This window comes from Ceratotherium simum, chromosome 23 (assembly GCF_057802395.1).
Source record: "Ceratotherium simum simum isolate JZ-2026a chromosome 23, ASM5780239v1, whole genome shotgun sequence".
Classification (NCBI taxonomy): Eukaryota; Metazoa; Chordata; class Mammalia; order Perissodactyla; family Rhinocerotidae; genus Ceratotherium; species Ceratotherium simum.
Window position 1 is genome coordinate 13,130,060 of NC_141922.1, and position 18,362 is coordinate 13,148,421.

Consider the following 18,362-nt stretch of genomic DNA (forward strand, 5'->3'; position numbering starts at 1 on the left):
TGCAAATTGGGAGATTGTACCATGCACATCCCAGAGATGTGAAAAATGACTACACATTTTCTTTGGAATATTGTGATCGTATTTCTAGGTGGTGTTTTCTTTGGAGCAGAAATGAAAAACCATAATTTTTTAACCCAAGAGCTGACACGCTGGGTAGTTATTACTGCTTGAGCATGGAGTGCTGTGGAGACTGGTTCTGTTTCTGGAAAAAAATAATAGGAGTGGGAAGAAAGCTGGAATGATAGCTAGAAAGGAGCTGTCTGCTTTTGGAGCCTGAGGCCACCATAGCCAAGGATCTCCATTTTGAATAGAAATGAATTTGATATGGCTTCTTTAATTGAATTCTTGGCTGGTTTGATTTGGGGGGAGGGTCTTACATTTTGTATAATGAGTCAGACATTTTGCTCAATCTGAGGTCATCAGAGACTTTTCTAGAGTATGAATGACTATTAATATAGACCTCAATTAATATATATTAATATAGCCTTCAATAAGATTCATAATGCCCAGCCCTTGTATGATCTCCTTTTGTTCTTGTGAAGCTTTGAAGAGCAAAGTATTTTTATCACTCGTGTTTTTCAGAAGAAGAAATCAAGGCTCAGAGGTAACTTGCCAAGTGTTGTTAGCCCAAGACGTGGCTATGGTGGACACCGGACATAAGTCTTCTGAGATTATGTGAAGCATTCTTCATACTCACCTAACGGATGCTCAAGAAGGGAGTCAAGACCCCTGGGGCTCGCTGCTTTGGGGGCTGGGGGTGGAGACTAGGGTTTACCATGTTCTTCTAGGTAATAACTCAGATGGTGACTGACTGATTTTACTCTCCATGCAACCAGCCAAGTGTCCCTTCTGTCACTGCTCTCTCTCATTCAAGACAGGGCAGGTACATCTGCATACTGTGGTCCATACATTCCTCTCAGGTAGCTCTTTTCACTTATATGTCCACTTAATTTAGCCATGACAATGGAGATTCTTCTTTGCTCCTGATTCCTAGGGTCCTCGTTCCTGCTTTGTCTCTCTGTTCCTATCACTAGGCTTCAGCCTTGCTCAATTTTTAACAGACACTGTTGGCTGCCATCACCCAATGGCCATTACCCTCTCTTCCTTGCTAACAGAACTCTGCTTTTGCTCAGGTGTCTACCCTCTGTGGCCATCAAGGGAGGCTGGCCTTAACATCAGCCCCAGGCTCAAGGAGTGACTCCTCATTGGTCTAAGCCAATTGTGATGGGACCAGTCCACTTCACAGCAACAGGTTTAGGCGTGGGCTTGTAACTCATTTTGGCTAATGAGACAGAAGTAGATGACAGCTCAGGGCCTTCTGGAAAACTTTTCCTCATTTTTAGAAAGGAACCTTGGGTGCTCTGCTGCTGCTCTTGGATACTGATGTGCCTACATATGATGACTGGAACTACAGCCACTAATTTTGGGACCATAAATATATGAGCCCGTAGAGAACATGCTGAGCCTGGCAGCATGGAAGGTTGAAAGTAATCTGGGTCCTTCAGGAAGTTACTGAGCCACTAAATTAACCAACCCTCTTAACACCCCTCCTCTAGGCATTCCCTTAGCGTTTGGGCTACTTGGATTTTTTTTCTATTACTTGCAGCCAAAAGCATTGTCATTGATAAACCACAACATCCCAATAATCTGTCTACCTCCCCAATCCCTTCTGTGGACTTTGCTTTTGACACCTCCACACTCTCCATTTCCTGAGACCTCCTCTTCTCAGGAGCATAACCCTATTCAACATCTCAGGAGAGGAGCTGGGAGTAGGGCTTGGGGGGCATTGGGAGGAGAGTGAGCTAACAAAAAAGTGATGCCCTTCTACCACCTTCTCTTGTTTCTCACAGTCTGATTATGTACACCACTTGATCTAGTGTCTTTTAATTTAAAAAAGTGCTACTTTTAGAGAGCGGACCTAGGGCAGAAAACAGCACTACCCTTGCTATTTCCTGCCTACTGTTCTTCCAAGGAAACATGTCCTTGGAATTGCCACAAGCCCTGTTAGAAGGCAACCCCCTTTCCCCATCCCCCATGCATCTTGCTGCCTTCTCCTATTATCAGTTGCATGTATGGACAGAGCTGCCCACCCTCTTGGTGCATGTCCTTTCCCGCCAGATGGAGTCTCCACGGTTACTTCTGTCCTGAGGTTGCTCCCGCTGCCCACCCTTCATTTATGGACTAATGCCAGGCATCTCCCTGCCCACCCCATCTGACTGAGATAATAGGCTGTTATGGACTGAATTGTGCTCCCACCTCAAATTCATATATTGAAGTCCTAACCCCCAATGTGACTGTATTTGGAGATAGGGCCTTTAAAGAGGTAAGTAGGTTAAACGAGCTCATAAGGGTGGGGCTCTAATCCCACATAATTGATGTCCTTATAAGAAGAGGAAGACACACCAGGGATTGTGTACACAGAGACAAAAGTCTTCGGGAGGATGCAGTAAGAAGACAGCCATCTGCAACCAAAGAGAGAGGCTTTAGGAGAAACCAATCCTGCCAACACCTTGATGTTGGCTTTCCAGTCTCCAGAAGTGTGAGAAAATAAATATCTGTGGTTTGAATCACCAGTCTGTGGTTATGGCAGCCCTAGCAAACTAATCTATAGGTCATGCCTCATATTCCAGATCTGATACACAGTATTTATTGCCAGAATATCATTGAATTCATCTTTCATTTGTCCTTCCACTATATTTATTCATCAATGGGAAAAGTAGTGTAACATAGTATGGAATTTCCCAACATGTGTTCCATTGAATACTAGTCTTACAAGATACTCTGTGAAGAACGGGCTCTGAGGTTATATAGTACATATTATCCCTACTTGCAAATTCATAACATGCACTTTGATATTAAAGACTCTGAGAAGTCCTGCAGGAGAGAAACAGGCATTTACAATGCTGAGATTCAGCTCTGTAGACCTTTGTTGACTAATACCTATTAATATCCATGAAGAGTGTGGTGAGAAGTGCTGATCTTGTTTTTCAAGGCAAAGCCTTGAAGTCAGACAGTTCTGCCACTTACTTTGTGAAATTAAGTTTTCTCATCTGCAAAATGAGGCTAACAGTCACTACCTAGAATATTTTTTTGAGGATCCAATAAAAGAATCTATGTACAGTGCCAACACAGCACAATTCTGTTTTTATTCCTTCATCTTCTTCATCGTTCATTCATTCTTTTATCCAGGAATTCAATAAATGCATACTTATTGAGTGCCAAAGTGTACAAATCTTGCTGGATGGAAATATTCTGAGTGTCTTATTTTCTTGCTGCTCTAAGCTGTGCTTAAGTCTTGAAGACCTGGAAAAACTCAGACTACACCTCTTGCAACTCTTTTCCCCGTGCTCTGTTTTTATAAACGATGGCATGTGATTCCAGGGCTCCTCTGAATCCATGCTGCCCACTGGGAAGGCAGCCTAGCTATATCTTAAGCGTGTAGGTTCTGTGGGGACTCCTGGCTTTGTGGAAAGTGAAACTCAAAACCTCTAATGGTGTAGCTGGGACAAAGGAAGCAAGGGGCCGGGTTAACCCACAGCATCATCCATGCCAATACCAGGTCTGCTTGGTCACAGACAGAAACATAGTGCAGGCGGCTTTGCTGTGGGTCTCTTAGTTTGAAAGTTCTTGAAAGCTCAAGGCATTTTGTAGCTTTCATTTTGACATAATCCAAATTATGGATAGTCAGATAATGCTCTGATTGAATCACAATGCAGAGTAAATTCCACCAAGTCAGAAATTACCAATAGAGTCAGTTTGCCAAGTTTACTCTTGTGAGAGGCTCAGTGTTAAACTCTTTACTTGCATTGCCTCACAAAATCTTCACAAATGACCCAATTATTATCCTCATTTTATAGATGAGGAAACTGAGGCACAGGGAGGTTAATTTGCTTGAGCCACATAGTTAGAAAGTAGTGGAGCCAGGATTTCAGTGTGAGCAGTTTGACTTCAGAGCACAGGCTCTGAACCACTGTGGTCTTCTCAGTTCAACTAATTACTATATTAGGTTTACAGATGTGGAAACTGAGGCTCAGAGAGGTGAAATTATTTGACCAAGCCACACAGTTAGTAAATGGTGGAGCCAAAACCTGATCCCAGGTGTCTGGTTCTAAAGTGTTCATACCTTTTACTGCATACTATGATTTATCAGTCCCCCATTTACAGATGAGTCAAACAGAGTCAAGGTAACTTTCCAAGAACACACAGCTCTGTGTGTGGGAGCCTGGGTTTTAATCCTTCCCTCATGGGTTGGCCTCTAGTCTGAGAAACTCTTTCTTCCACTCTCCCTCTCGCTAATTCCTTTCCATCACTCAGTTCTCAGCTCAAATGCCACTTTCTTGGGGTGGCTTCTCTGGCCCTCTGAACTAGTTCAATACCCCCTTTGGAGATTTGTAGAGCATCCTTTAATTTTCTTTCTCCCTTTCAAATGATCTGTTTGTGTGATTATTTTATAAATACTTGCCTTCCCCTCAATTGTCCACACTCTGATGCCAGAGCCCACATCAGAGTTGTTCAGTAATACCTCCAGTGTTTAACACAGCATTTAGCACATAGCTAAAAATGGTAGCTATTGTTGTATATAGCAAAAAAATACATATGTGTCTATGTATGTGTTTATATATAAATGATAGCGTTATATATAATGGCTATCATTTATATATATGCATATACATAGATACACACATATATAAATGATAATCAATATGTCCATCCACTTCCTTCTCATTAAGGCATCAATCATAGACATGTCAATTAGCAGCATGACTGTTGCAGCTCCCTGATTACTTGCTCCTGGCAGACATTGCCAGTCAATCACCATTCTCTCTTCTTCTGAGTCCCAAGTGAGCCTCAAAATCCTTCTCAAGGCAATGCTCCAGGCAGCCGCTATCAATTCATTGAACTTGGCCCAGCAAATGAAACTTGGCCATCCCAGGTGGGGAAACCGTTCTCAGAAATTACGTACAATCATACAACCATAGTTTTCTGCAATTGACATCAACTGAAGAATTAAAAAAATACTGATGCTTGGGGTCTTCGTCTAGAAATTCTGAGTAATTGGTGATTCCAATGGGACAAGGACCACTGACTGACCATATGGTGTCTATTTTGGTTGGTGCTTGTCTGGATTCTATTTTTCCTTGTGTTGTGCAAGTTCTGTTTATTTTCTTTTATGTGTAGTGTGTAATAACCCTACAGTGGCAGATTGGGCATTGAGGATACAGAAATGATGGAAGATTGGTCTCAATTCCCTAGTAGCTCTCACACTAATGAGGGAGACAGACAAGCATGAAGAACTCTTAAATGAGGCAGATTGTTACAAGTTAATTTAAAGACGCATGAAAGCACAAGGGGACATGTGGTGGAGGAAGAAAGAAATTCCACCTGGGAGGATTTGGGAAAAATTTTTGAAGGAGGTTGGAGTTGAACTAACTCTTGAGGTACAGGTGGGCTGGAAAATCATAGTGAACCCAAATCGTGGAAGACTTTGAATGCCAGACAAAGCCGTATGGAGCCAATGAAGTAAGGGGAATAACGTGGTTCTCAGAGTTGATCTTCAGGAAATAAACTTTGGCAGCAAGATGGAAGATGCACTGGAGAAAGATGATGGAGACTGGAGAGTTGGTGTGAAATCTCTAGTCTGATTTATGGCAGTGGACATGGAGCATAGAGGGGGAAATCATAGAAATGAATTGAAGGTGGAATGGGATTTTGGCAATCTGGGAGAAATATTGAATACTACTCAAGGGAAATCTATGAAAATTAATTTTGTCCTTGATGTTATTGCTTTGCATTACACTGTGAGCTCCTTGGAAAAAGATTTGCATTTCTAATCTGGGCCAGGTACTGTGTCAAATATTTTACATATATCTTCTCATTAATCTTCATAACAATTCCGGAGTTATTTTTATTTTGTGGATGAGGATACTCTTGTTATTTCCACTTTATGGCTGAGGATCCTGAAGTTAGAAAGATATTAAATAACTTTCCCAAGGTCACACAGCCAAATAAGTGGCAGAGTCAGGTTCCAAACACAAATAGTTTAACCCCAGCGCACATGCACTGAACTGTAATGATTCTGCCTTAATTATTGCTCTATTCCAGGGTCTCAGACAGGGACAATTTTATGCTCCCTCCACCTAGATGAGACATTTAGCAATTTCTGTAGACAGTTTGGTCATCCCATCTGGTGTGGGGGTTGCTACTGGCATTTAGTGGGTAGAGGCCAGAGATGCTGCTAAAAATCCTACAATGCACAGGACAATCTCCACACCAAATCCTCTCCCTGCAAGAAAGAATTATACAGTTCCAAATGTCAATAATGCTGAGGTTCAGAAACATGTTCTACTTCCAGTGCCTAACCCAGTGTCTGGCACATCGTAGTCCTGCTCTACATGTTTGTTGAATTAAGCAGAACTACTGAACAGGCATTCATATTTATATATTTTATATAAATTTAATATATACTAATATATCTCCTTACAAATATACATTCTTTAATCTTGATGCATTCTCCTGATTACAGAAGTTTTCCTGTGCGTGTCATTTCTATTTCCTGTCAACTCTGTAACTTTGGGGTGACGGTTCTAATTTATCCTGTTCCAAGTCTTATCTCCTGTAATTATGCTGTCTCCTGGTTTGGCCATCATCCCATGGATAGGAATTTCATTTTAAACCCTCCAGTTGCTGTAGTGACTTAGAAAAGATTTGGGGGTTTTTGAGTGTTTTTCTTTCTTGTTCCTACCCCATCCTGTTGGAATTCATTGCATCACCCTATGGTTTCCTCGCTTGATTACATGGTATGGGCTAGCAGGGGGGTTTAGCATCCACTTTGGGGGATGAGCTGCCTGCTCTGGCCCACCAAAAAAACTCCCTGAATAATCAGATCCATGTCAAAGCTCACTGAATGAAGTGGTTGTGGCTGGAAGCCTTGGTTCCCATCCAGATGACGACATATTCCTGAACTTGGGTGATGTGGGCTTGGAAAGCTCTATTCCTTGTTGTAAACCAAAAGGGCTTTGCAAATCCAAGCTGATTACATTACCCTATATCAGATTTCCAGCTGACAGCTGTTGCTCAATCTTCTTCTACCCCCAGCCTCTGATATGCTCTGGGATTTTTTTCTTTCTTTCTTCCTTTTTTTTTTTTTTTAATGATAACCACTTAAGAGCTTTGCTCATTTCCCCAATTCCTAAATTCCATGTTTTTAGTCCATTCTGTCATAATTGCTTTTGGTGCAGCTGCAATTAGGGAGAGGGATAGCCAATTGCATTGCCTATTTTAGCCATAGGGTCATTTTTAGGAAGGAGCTGAGGAGTAAGGGAGTCATCTAGATCTGCATCTTGATGAGAGATCACTTAGCTTCTCCAATGAACCCAAAAGTCTGGTTGTGGGGGTGGACTGTGTTTACTCCAGCCAGATTCTCCCAAGATGCACATGAACAAACTAGTGGGCATGGAGGGTCCTTACGGTTTGCTCATACCTACATCTTCACTTCCATTTGACCTTCGTGACCCTTTAAGTTGTTGAACACATGTATGTCATACATCTACTGGCCCATAAAGGCAAGTGTGAACACTGACTGAAGTTGAGGAAATCCCTCAAGACCACTCTCCCACCTGTTGCTCCAGGTGTGATTTTGCCTGATAAGTGATGATGGTATCAGTTAGGATGCATTTTATTATAACAACAGGAAAACAACTAAGAAGTTCAGAGACAAACCTTCAGCTTCTGATAATGCTGTCACCAAAGACTTGATTTTTTCCCATCTTTCTTCCTGGCTTCACACTAAGTCTGCTTCTTTCTTTGTTCTCAAGATGCATACCAACAGCTCCTGGAACATGTCTTTTTATCTCGTCCAGCAGTTGTAAAAACTTCTTTCCCCGAGATTTCTCAGCATTTAAGTCTTGAGATTTATTCAGAATTGGCTAAGGTTACAGAACTACCCTGAATCAACTTTCTGCCTAGTGATTGGCATGGCCTAAGTTATGAGCTCTGCTCCAGGAGAGCAGATGGAAGTCAGACCATTAGGAAAGAGGGTGGTGGAAGGCAAAGAGATAGCCAACCGATGCCCACTATGAGATTTATGCTTGGCCCTCTTGGCATTTGAATATCAGCAATCTCTTAAAATAATGGTTTATCATACTGCCTTCCTTTGTGTTTGAGAAGCCCCTTCCACCAAATTTCTGACCCTATGAAATCCATTCACTACTACTGTCTGCATGGCCACTGCCCAAAAATCTAGTCATAATTCTTTTTAACAGGGCAGAAAGGGTGATAGAATTTTGATAACAATTTTAACTTTAAAACACTTATTATTCAGAGAAATATTATGAATGAAAATGCATCCATAAATGCACGCATTCATTCATTTATTCTAATATCTCTTTATTCTTCATTCTTTATCTATTCTTTCCTCCCATCAAAACAACATATATGAGGCGCCAGCCCAGTGGCGCAAGCGGTTAAGTGAGCGCACTCCGCTTCGGCAGCCCCGGGTTCACAGGTTCAGATCCCGGGTGCGCACTGATGCACCGCTTGGCAAGCCATGCTGTGGTGGCGTCCCATATAAAGAGGAGGAAGATGGGCATAGATGTTAGCCCAGGGCCTGTCTTCCTCAGCAAAAAAAGAGGAGGATTGGCAGATGTTAGCTCAGGGCCGATCTTCCTCAAAAGAAAAAAAAAATATATGATATACATCATTTAACAACAGGGATACATTCTAAGAAATGTGTCATTAGGCGATTTTGTCATCGTGCGAACATCATAAAGTGCACTTACACAAACCTAGATGGTATAGCCTACTACACACCTAGGCTATATAGTACCAGTCTTATGGGACCACCGTCGTAAAGAGGTCCGTCACTGACCGAGACGTCATTATGCAGTGCAAAGCTGTATTAAATATCTGCCATGTGCCAGTCACTGTGCAAGGTACTAAGAGACAAGGATAAACAATACACTAAGCTCAAGGAGTTCAAAATGAAGTAAGAGAGACAGGCACATAAACAACTAACAGTCATAAAATATTTTTTTGTAAAATGACAAAGAAGTCTTTAAAAATAGCTACTTCCTTAAACTGCATATCACTTTTTTTGTGTGTGTTGTAGTCAATTTCTGTTTCCTATCTACTTTCCTTGTTGAAATGCCCTCAGCTAGCCACTATTCCTCACCCTATTTATGACTGCTGCATTTCTTTTGCTTATTGACATCATCTTGCATTCTACCCCAAGGACTCTGCAAAATTAGTAACAAAACCATTTGGTTGCACATGCACCTGGAGTTGCCTTAATAAATATATGGTTGATGACCAGAAGAACATTGACACTTTCTAAACAGTTTCTCAATTTCACTGTGGAAAGACTTCTTAAGCAAGAATTTTTTGATTCTACTATTGCTAGGAAAGCAAAACATACTTTTCTTTAATCGAATTTATATTTTTAAAAGTAAGCTCTTTGCTTCCTTTCTCTTAAGGAAGAAATGTTTCCCACATGGGAAAGGGCCTTAAGTGTCAGACAGGAATAGCAGTGCAGTGGAAAGCGAATGAGATTTGGACCTAAATTTGGACCTCTGATTTGCCATTCACCTGCTCTGCCACCTTGATTCCTAATCTCCTCGAGCCATAGACTCTTTTTCTAGGAAATGGGACCACATTTCCTTCTGCACAGATAGCGGGGAGTTTCACATTAGATGTACTTAAGGGAGAGCATAGCGAGCTTAGTATTAGTTTATTTCCTCTCTCCATTTCTCTTTCCCTATTTCTTTCTTCCTTTTGACAGTCTACTGTCTATATACGAATGGGTCATGGGGGTCATGGGGGTGAGAAAGCTTTGGACAGGGACTTTTAGTATGTTTTTAATGCGCCATTTATTTTATTATATAAGTGACTATAAAGTTTTTAAAAAATTCAGAAACAAATATACAGCCTATATAATTTTTATCATTAATCAAATCTGTTGCCATGAAAATGAATATAGCAAGAGATGAGTTATTATCTTCTCAAGCAAAGTGACATATTTTGAACACCTCTAGCTAATAAAGATCTCAGTGTCCTAGTTTGTCCCTTAGTGGTTTGTAATGTTAGTAGACCAACAAAGAAGCAATTATTGTCATCGAATGTAATGAAAGAAAACAATATTTATTCAGCAGCCTCTGTGCTATGTGCTTTCTGCCTCCACATATATTTTTTAATCCTCCCTAATAAAATATCCCAGATTCTTGGACCTCAATGTCAAGAGAAGAATGAGCTATCGCTGTTGCCTTTGCAAGCTTTTCTGCTTCATCCCTGGTATCGTTAGCAGTTGTTGTGGGAAATTTCTCCAAAAAGCCAGGCATGGCAATTGGTAATGCTCCACACATAATGGGCCTATTTGCAGATGAGGTTACAATTTGCTTCTCACATTCATCCTTAGAAATGCAAACCTTTACATGACCTGTTTATTTATCTGGACTTCCACTTCCTTTTTCATGATATAAAACCTAAATGTGTAATAATTTCTAAAAAACTACTTTGTTCACAAATTACTATACTTTTACAAGCTACCATTTCAACAACACCTTCTAGTGCTTTTCTACAAGTAAGACAAATTCCATGAATATAGCTAATGCTAAAGTTCTGTTGCTCTTCCCACCTAAAAAATCTTCTAAATTCATTCCCTTCTCTCCATGTTCTCTGTCACCCTTCTGGTCACTGTTATTTCTCACTGCACTGCTACAGCAGTGGGAGATGTCTTGAGTGCTTATTATGCACCACACACTGTTTTGGGTGCTTTATGCATATGATTGCCTTTAATCCTAATAACATCTTTGGAGGTTGCAAGTATTTGCAAACCTATCCTCAAACAGAAACTGAGGTACTAAAAAGGTAAACATTTTGCCCACAACTTGTAAGTGACAGAGCCGGGCATCGAATCCAGGTAATCTAACTCTGGAGCTCATGTTTTGGACCACTTCCCACTTTTATCACTCCAACATTTATGCAAGAATTTCCTAGCTGGTTTCCCTGCATCTACTCTTGACCTTCTAGGAATCTTCACTCTGTAGCTTCTTCAAAGCTCATTCTGATCATATCATCCCCTTGTTTGAAACTCCCAGTGGCTCTCCTCTGCCTTAAGTATAAAGTCCAGACTCCTCATTATGGCCCACAAGGCTCTGCATGGTTTGGTGTTGCCCACCTTTCAGCTTCATCTTGCTGTGGTCAATCTTTCTCTCTTTAGGTCCATTGGCTATTTGATAATACAGTGGATTATGTAGTGCTCTGTTCTCCCACAAAAGCCCTTGCAAAAGCAGTCTTCCACCTGGATTGCTTGGATTTCTTTCCTTGTAATATGAGTTTCAGATCTTATTGCTAACGGGATCTCTCCTAGTCTTAGACATCAATGACTCCTTCTCCTCTTGTTTTCTTTCTACTTTCCTAATTGTTTCTTTCTATCCCCTGTGGGCTTCTTTTCCACTTCCCATTGTACCTCTGGGATACACCACCAGTTCCCCTCCACCCCCAACCCACCCACCCCCGCCCACCTGCCCATTCTCAACTCATAAACTCTTCCTTGGTTAAGCAAACCTATGGCTTAAACAAATGCTGCTGTGGATTACTGCCAAATCTCATTCTTAAACTCCATGCTGGGTTTTAGATTCTTATATTCAGCTGACTTCTAGATGTCTCTTCTGGAAATGTGCCCAAAGACCTCGTATTTAACATGGCCTATACTGTGTTCATTACCTTCTCTTGTAAACTGCCAACTGCTCCTGTATTTCCACAGTAAACGGTTTTTCCATCCACCCGTTATCTGTACTAGAAACCTCGAGGTCATCCTTAACATTCCCTATTCATTTGCCAGGTCTTCAAATCTTATCAAATCAATTTTAAAGTGTCTGTTGAATATGCTTTGTCTTCATTCCTATTATCTTTGACCTGATTTAGACATATATCATCTTTCATCTGAAATACTGCAAAAGCCATCCAAATGGTTTACTAGTTCTAGCTCATCCTCCATACTACCCCTTGCAGAAGAAATCAAATGAAAGGGCTCAATTCAGTGCGATCAATAACTCTGAAAGTCGGGAGCACCTCACTAAACTAGAAGTGGCACTGATAGACTATCAATGACTTGGTGATATAAATTCCCCTGACTGAGCCTTGGCTCCTTCACAGAACCCTAAAATTTCTATGCTGAGAATGACAACAACAGTGAAAAAAGCAGCCGGGACAGTAGCTGCCACCACCTCCTTCCTACAACAGCCTCCAGCATTTATAGCACTCTGACGGTAAATTGGGCCCAACTCAAACTTTCCACACTTCTTATTTAGTCTGTGCATTCATCTGAAAGTGACCTTCCTTGCAGCAGTGCATTTAAAAAAAAAATCCATACCTTCTTAACAGGACCCAGGTTCTCTTTGGGAGCCCACCTCCATTGGTGGGTACAGTATAGGTGGGATTGTAAATCAGGTGCCCTGCCCTCCTCTGGCAAGGTGTAGTTACTTGATCAAGCAAGACCAAGTGGACTTTCCACTAGGACTTTAAATCTTAAAGGATGACATAAGAATAGAACAAAACTTTGGGGGCTCATTTACTTCCTTGGTGGCACCAAATGAGATAGTTTAGTAATCCTTTCAACCAGACCCTAAATGTCATGCTGATTCCTGTCCTGATGTGTGCTCTGGTTCCAAGCCTAGCTCTCCAGCCTCTAGCCTTCTGTCCATACTGTGATCTGCCTAAATATCTTACCAATGATTTCTTCTTTTTTCTTCCTCCTCCTTCTCCTCTCCCTTCTCCTCTTCTTACCCCTCCTCCTCCATGTCCTCCTCCTTCTTTGACTTAAATTAGCCGAAGTGGGTTTCAATTGCCTGCAGACCATAGAACCCCAATTGATGCTGAAACCATTTCATGAAAACCTTTTGTTTTAGAGATAGGAAAATTGAGCTCTATCTGTAACCTGCCTCAGGTCAGAGGGGGAATTAGTGGCAGAAAGTGAACTAAAAGGCTATTTCATCATTCCTAGTCTAGCATTCTTTATAGCATAGCCGTTCAAGAATGATCCCTAGGCCTGGAATTACTTGGTTTGAAAACTGGGTTCCACCACGTATTTATCTGCGTGATTTTGGGTAAGTCGTTTAATGTCTTTCTGTCTCAGTTTTCTCACTTGTAAAAGGGAGATAATAATAGCACCTACCCTATAGGGTTGTTGTATAGATTATACTGCTTAATACTGCATCTATGAAGTATGAATGTACAGTACCTGGTACATAGTAAGAGAGATAAATGTTAGTAATTACTATCGTTATTATTTCCACTGCACTCACTGGCCACTCAGGAATATCGTTGTTGTTGTTTTAAATAGTTTGTTTTTCCAACACTGATAAAAAATTTTTAATTGCATTATCCAAGTTTTTCTTACTTAAGGAAGTGTGGTTCAGATGTCCAAATGTCCTCCTCAGCAACTGACCAGGAAGGGTGCTTGTGGCTTGGTAGCTGATAGTTTATTCTCTTTTTGCTCTCAAAAAAAAAAAAAAGAACATTAAAAAGGACCGTTATTTTCTTCTTTTTTTTCCTAACCAATGAAATGGACATCAAAGTACAGAGTGTTTGACAAGAGGACCAGTTGGTTCCATTCAAGGGCACATTATGAATTGTTCGTTTCTGACAGGGGGAACAATTCATTACATTTTGTTTATGTAGCACCTCCCGAGGGTCCATTTCTAAGTGGTTCACAAAAGGCTTGTTCTCACTGGAACACACTTGTCCTTCAGGGTTCCCAGGGACTGAAGATCATGTGTGCAAATAAAATAAACTCACCCTGAAGGCCAGTAATTTAGATTAATAAAGAGCTATGTTTATACAACTCCATTAACAAAATTCTACATGGCAAGTTGAACCCAATTTTCTCAGGCTGCACCATTTCTAAACAAGACTTGATGAAGAATGACTAGTTTGTGGGTATATAAAATAAGGAGAAAGTCTTTTCTTAGTCCTCAGACGCCTGAGACAGTTTCTGTGACCCTTGTTTCTCAGGAGACTACTCAGAAGTTGAAGCAGCTTGACATTGGAAGATTCTGAGTCTGTAGGAATTAACTCAGACACTTGTATCCATCCATTCATCCTCCCATCCTTCCGTCATCCATTTATTCATGTGCTTATTTAAAAAATATCTCTCAGGTACATGTTAGTACTAGCATTCCAACTCTTTTGCTCATATCTAGCTCCTCTAACAGGAGAACAAGACAGAGGGGAAGCATATCAGGGGTGAGGGACACCTACATTATATAACACCCAGTCGCTTTTATCTGGATCCTCAAAATAACCATGTGAGATAGGTAGGGCTTAGTTTAATTCTCTCTGTCTTCTGAAAGAATGGAGACCTAGAGCAGTTACAAGATTTGCCCAAAGGAAAGGAAGCTCCCATTTACTGGGCACCTATTATCTACCAGACGCAGTGTGAGAAGTTTTCATATTCATAATCTATTGCACTGTCTGGAGAACACTGTGATATGTGTGTGTGTGTCTTCATATGATAGATGCGGAAACAGAGGCACAGAAAAGTTACAGAATTGCTGATGTCACCAGGAAGTGGGAGGCTGAAAAGTCCATGGTCTTCCTATGGCTTCATGCTGCCTCCCCAGAGACCACTAGGGTCAAGGCCCTTACTCTCTGCCAACCCCAGTCCCTCTGTGACATCCTGGCTTTCTTCCCCTTTTCCTCCAAAGTTTCAATAAGAAGGGTCAGAAAGGAAAACCACAGCATCAACACAAATAGCTGAGGAAGGGCGAGGGTGGGAGAAGGGTCCGTGGGAGTGTGTGGTCATATGAAGATAACATTTGCCACCCCGGCTGGGGAGCCCAGGGAACATGTGCCCCCTCCCAGGGCTGCCTTTCCCGCTGGTGTTTCCTGACCAGTGGTTGATCGGCTTTTCCCTCCTCATTTACACCCGACTCACCATCGATGGAGCATTTTGCTCTGAGAGGTCTTTGCAAAACTGTGTTTTCTTTTGACTCCTGTGCTGACTCTCAGTATTCCCTTTCCTTTCTGGGTACTTGGCTCTCTTGACTTCAGTTCCCATCTCTAGGTGATCCCAGTCTGTACCTCCAGCTCAGGCCTGTGTCTTGAGCACTACCCCTCCAGTGCATGAAGGTGCCCTTTGGCCCTCTGCATCTCCCCATCAAAGCACCCTGCTCTTGCGACCTCTATTCCAGACAACAGCAATAGTCAACATCTAGTGTCCTCTAGTCAAAATGGATTAAGGTGGTTATTGATTTACTTATTCCATAGTCTTTTTTTTTTTTTTGAGTACGTACTTGAGTATCAGGCAACAAGCTGAGTGCTAGCATACAAAACATAGAAAACAAAGTCCTAATCTTCATGAAGCTTCCAGTCCATGATGGTATAATGTGTGTGTGTGTGCCAAGCCTACAGATGGAATCAGTCAGACTTTTCTTTGCATAGTACTTATTCCTCCATTATGACTCTGCTTTCTTCTGCCTTTGTGTGGTGTTTTCCACACATTTGTCATCCTCTTTAGAATCTGAACCCCCACATACTTTCTTATTCATCTCTGTGGCCCTCCCTGCTCAGCAAGCTGGTATAGTACAGAGTGGTTGCTCAATATAGTTGAATAAGTGAATGAATTTAGAGGCCAAGGTGTGGATGGGTAGAAAACCCGTCTCTTACTAACTACCAGAGTAGAACAACCTGCTCCCCACTCACTCGTCATATTGCTTTAATCTTAGGTATACTTTATTTTTTATTTTTTTTGTTTTTTTTAACTTTTTGTTTATTGCAGTAACATTGGTTTATAACATTGTATAAATTTCAGGTGTACATCATGATACTTCTATTTCTGCATAGATTACATCATGTTTACCACCCAAATGCTAATTACAACCCATCACCACACACGTGTGCCAAATTATCCCTGTCGCCCTCTTCTCTCCACACTTCCCCTCTGGTAACCACCAATCTCTGTCTCTATGTGTTTGTTTATTGTTGTTATTATCAACTACTTAATGAAGGAAATCATACGGTATTTGACCTTCTCCCTCTGACTTATTTCACTTTGCATAATACCCTCAATGTCCATCCATGTTGTCACAAATGGCTGGATTTCATCGTTTCTTATGGCTGAGTAGTATTCCATTGTGTATATATACCACATCTTCTTTATCCGTTCATCCCTTGATGGGCACTTAGGTTGCTTCCAAGTCTTGGCTAATGTGAATAACGCTGCAATGAACACAGGGGTACATGTATCTTTATGCATTGGTGTTTTCAAGTTCTTTGGATAAATACCCAGCAGTGGAATAGCTGGATCATATGGTAGTTCTATCCTTGATTTTTTGAGGCATCTCCAAACTGTTTTCCATAGTGTCTGCACCAGTTTGCACTCCCACCAGCAGTGTATGGGAGTTCCCTTCTCTCCACATCCTCTCCAACACTTGTTGTTTCCTGTCTTGTTAATTATAGCCATTCTGACGGGCGTGAGGTGATATCTCATTGTAGTTTTGATTTGCATTTCCCTGATAGTTAATGATTTTGAACATCTTTTCTTGTGTCTGTTGGCCATCTGTATATCTTCTTTGGAGAAATGACTGTTCAGGTCTTTTGCCCATTTTTTAATTGAGTTGGTAGTTTTTTTGTTGTTGAGATGCATGAGTTCTTTATATATTTTGGAGATTAACCCCTTATCAGATGTATGGTTTGCAAATATCTTCTCCCAATTGTTAGGTTGTCTTTTCGTTTTGTTGATGGTTTCCTTTGCTGTGCAGAAGCTTTTTAGTTTGATGTAATCCCATTTGTTAATTTTTTCTATTGTTTCTCTTGCCCGGTCAGACATGGTGCTTGAAAATACGTTGCTAAGACCGATGTCGAAGAGCATACTGCCTATGTTTTCTTCTAGAAGTTACATAGTTTCAGTTCTTACATTCAAGTCTTTGATCCATTGGGAGTTAATTTTTGTGTATGGTGTAAGGTAAGGGTCTAATTTCATTTTTTTGCCTGTGGCTATCCAGTTTTCCCAACACCATTTGTTGAAGAGACTTTCTTTTCCCCATTGTATGTTCTTGGCTCCTTTGTCAAAGATTAGCTGTCCACAGATGTGTGGGTTTATTTCTGGACTTTCGATTCTATTCCATTGATGTGTGTGTCTGTTTTTGTGCCAGTACCATGCTGTTTTGGTTACTATAGCTTTGTAGTATGTTTTGAAATCAGGGAGTGTGATACCTCCAGCTTTGTTCTTTCTTCTTAGGATTCCTTTAGCTATCGGGGTCTTTTGTTGTTCCATATAAATTTTAGGACTCTTTGTTCTATTTCTGTGAAAAATGTTGTTGGAACTTTGATAGGGATTGCATTGAATCTATAGATTGCTTTAGGAAGTATGGACATCTTAACTATGTTAATTCTTCCAATCCAAGAGCATGGAATATCTTTCCATTTCTTTGTGTCTTCTTCAATTTCTTTCAGCAATGTTTTATAGTTTTCCGTGTACAGCTCTTTCACCTCTTTGGTTAAGTTTATTTCCAGGTATTTTATTCTTTTTGTTCTAATTGTAAATGGGATTTTATTCTTAATTTCTCTTTCTGCTACTTCGTTGTTAGTGTATAGAAATGCAACTGATTTTTGTATGTTGATTTTGTATCCTGCAACTTTACCATATTCGTTTATTACATCTAAAAGTTTTCTGGTAGATTCTTTAGGGTTTTCTATATATAAAATCATATCATCGCAAATAGTGAGAGTTTCACTTCTTCCTTTCCAATTTGGATCCCTTTTGTTTCTTTCTCTTGCCTGATTGCTCTGGCTAGGACTTCCAGTACTATGTTAAATAGGAGTGGTGAGAGTGGACATCCTTGTCTGGTTCCTGTTCTTAGAGGGATAGGTTTCAGTTTTTCACCATTGAGGATGATATTAGCTGTGGGTTTCTCATATATGGCCTTTATTATGTTGAGGTACTTTCCTTCTATACCCATTTTATTCAGAGTTTTTATCATAAATGGATGCTGTATCTTGTCAAATGCTTTCTCTGCATCTATTGAGATGATCATGTGATTTTTATTCTTCATTTTATTAATGTGGTGTATCACGCTGATTGATTTGCAAATGTTGAAACATCCCTGCATACCTGGAATAAATCCCACTTGATCATAGTGTATAATCTTTTTAACGTATTGTTGTATGCGATTTGCTAGTATTTTGTTGAGGATTTTTCATTGATGTTCATCAGTGATATTGTCCTGTAATTTTCTTTTTTTGTGTTGTCCTTGTCTGGTTTTGGTATCAGGGTAATGTCAGCTTCATAGAATGAGTTAGGGAGCTTCCCCCCTTCCTCAATTTTTTGGAAGAATTTGAGAAGGATAGGTATTAAGTCTTCTTTGAAT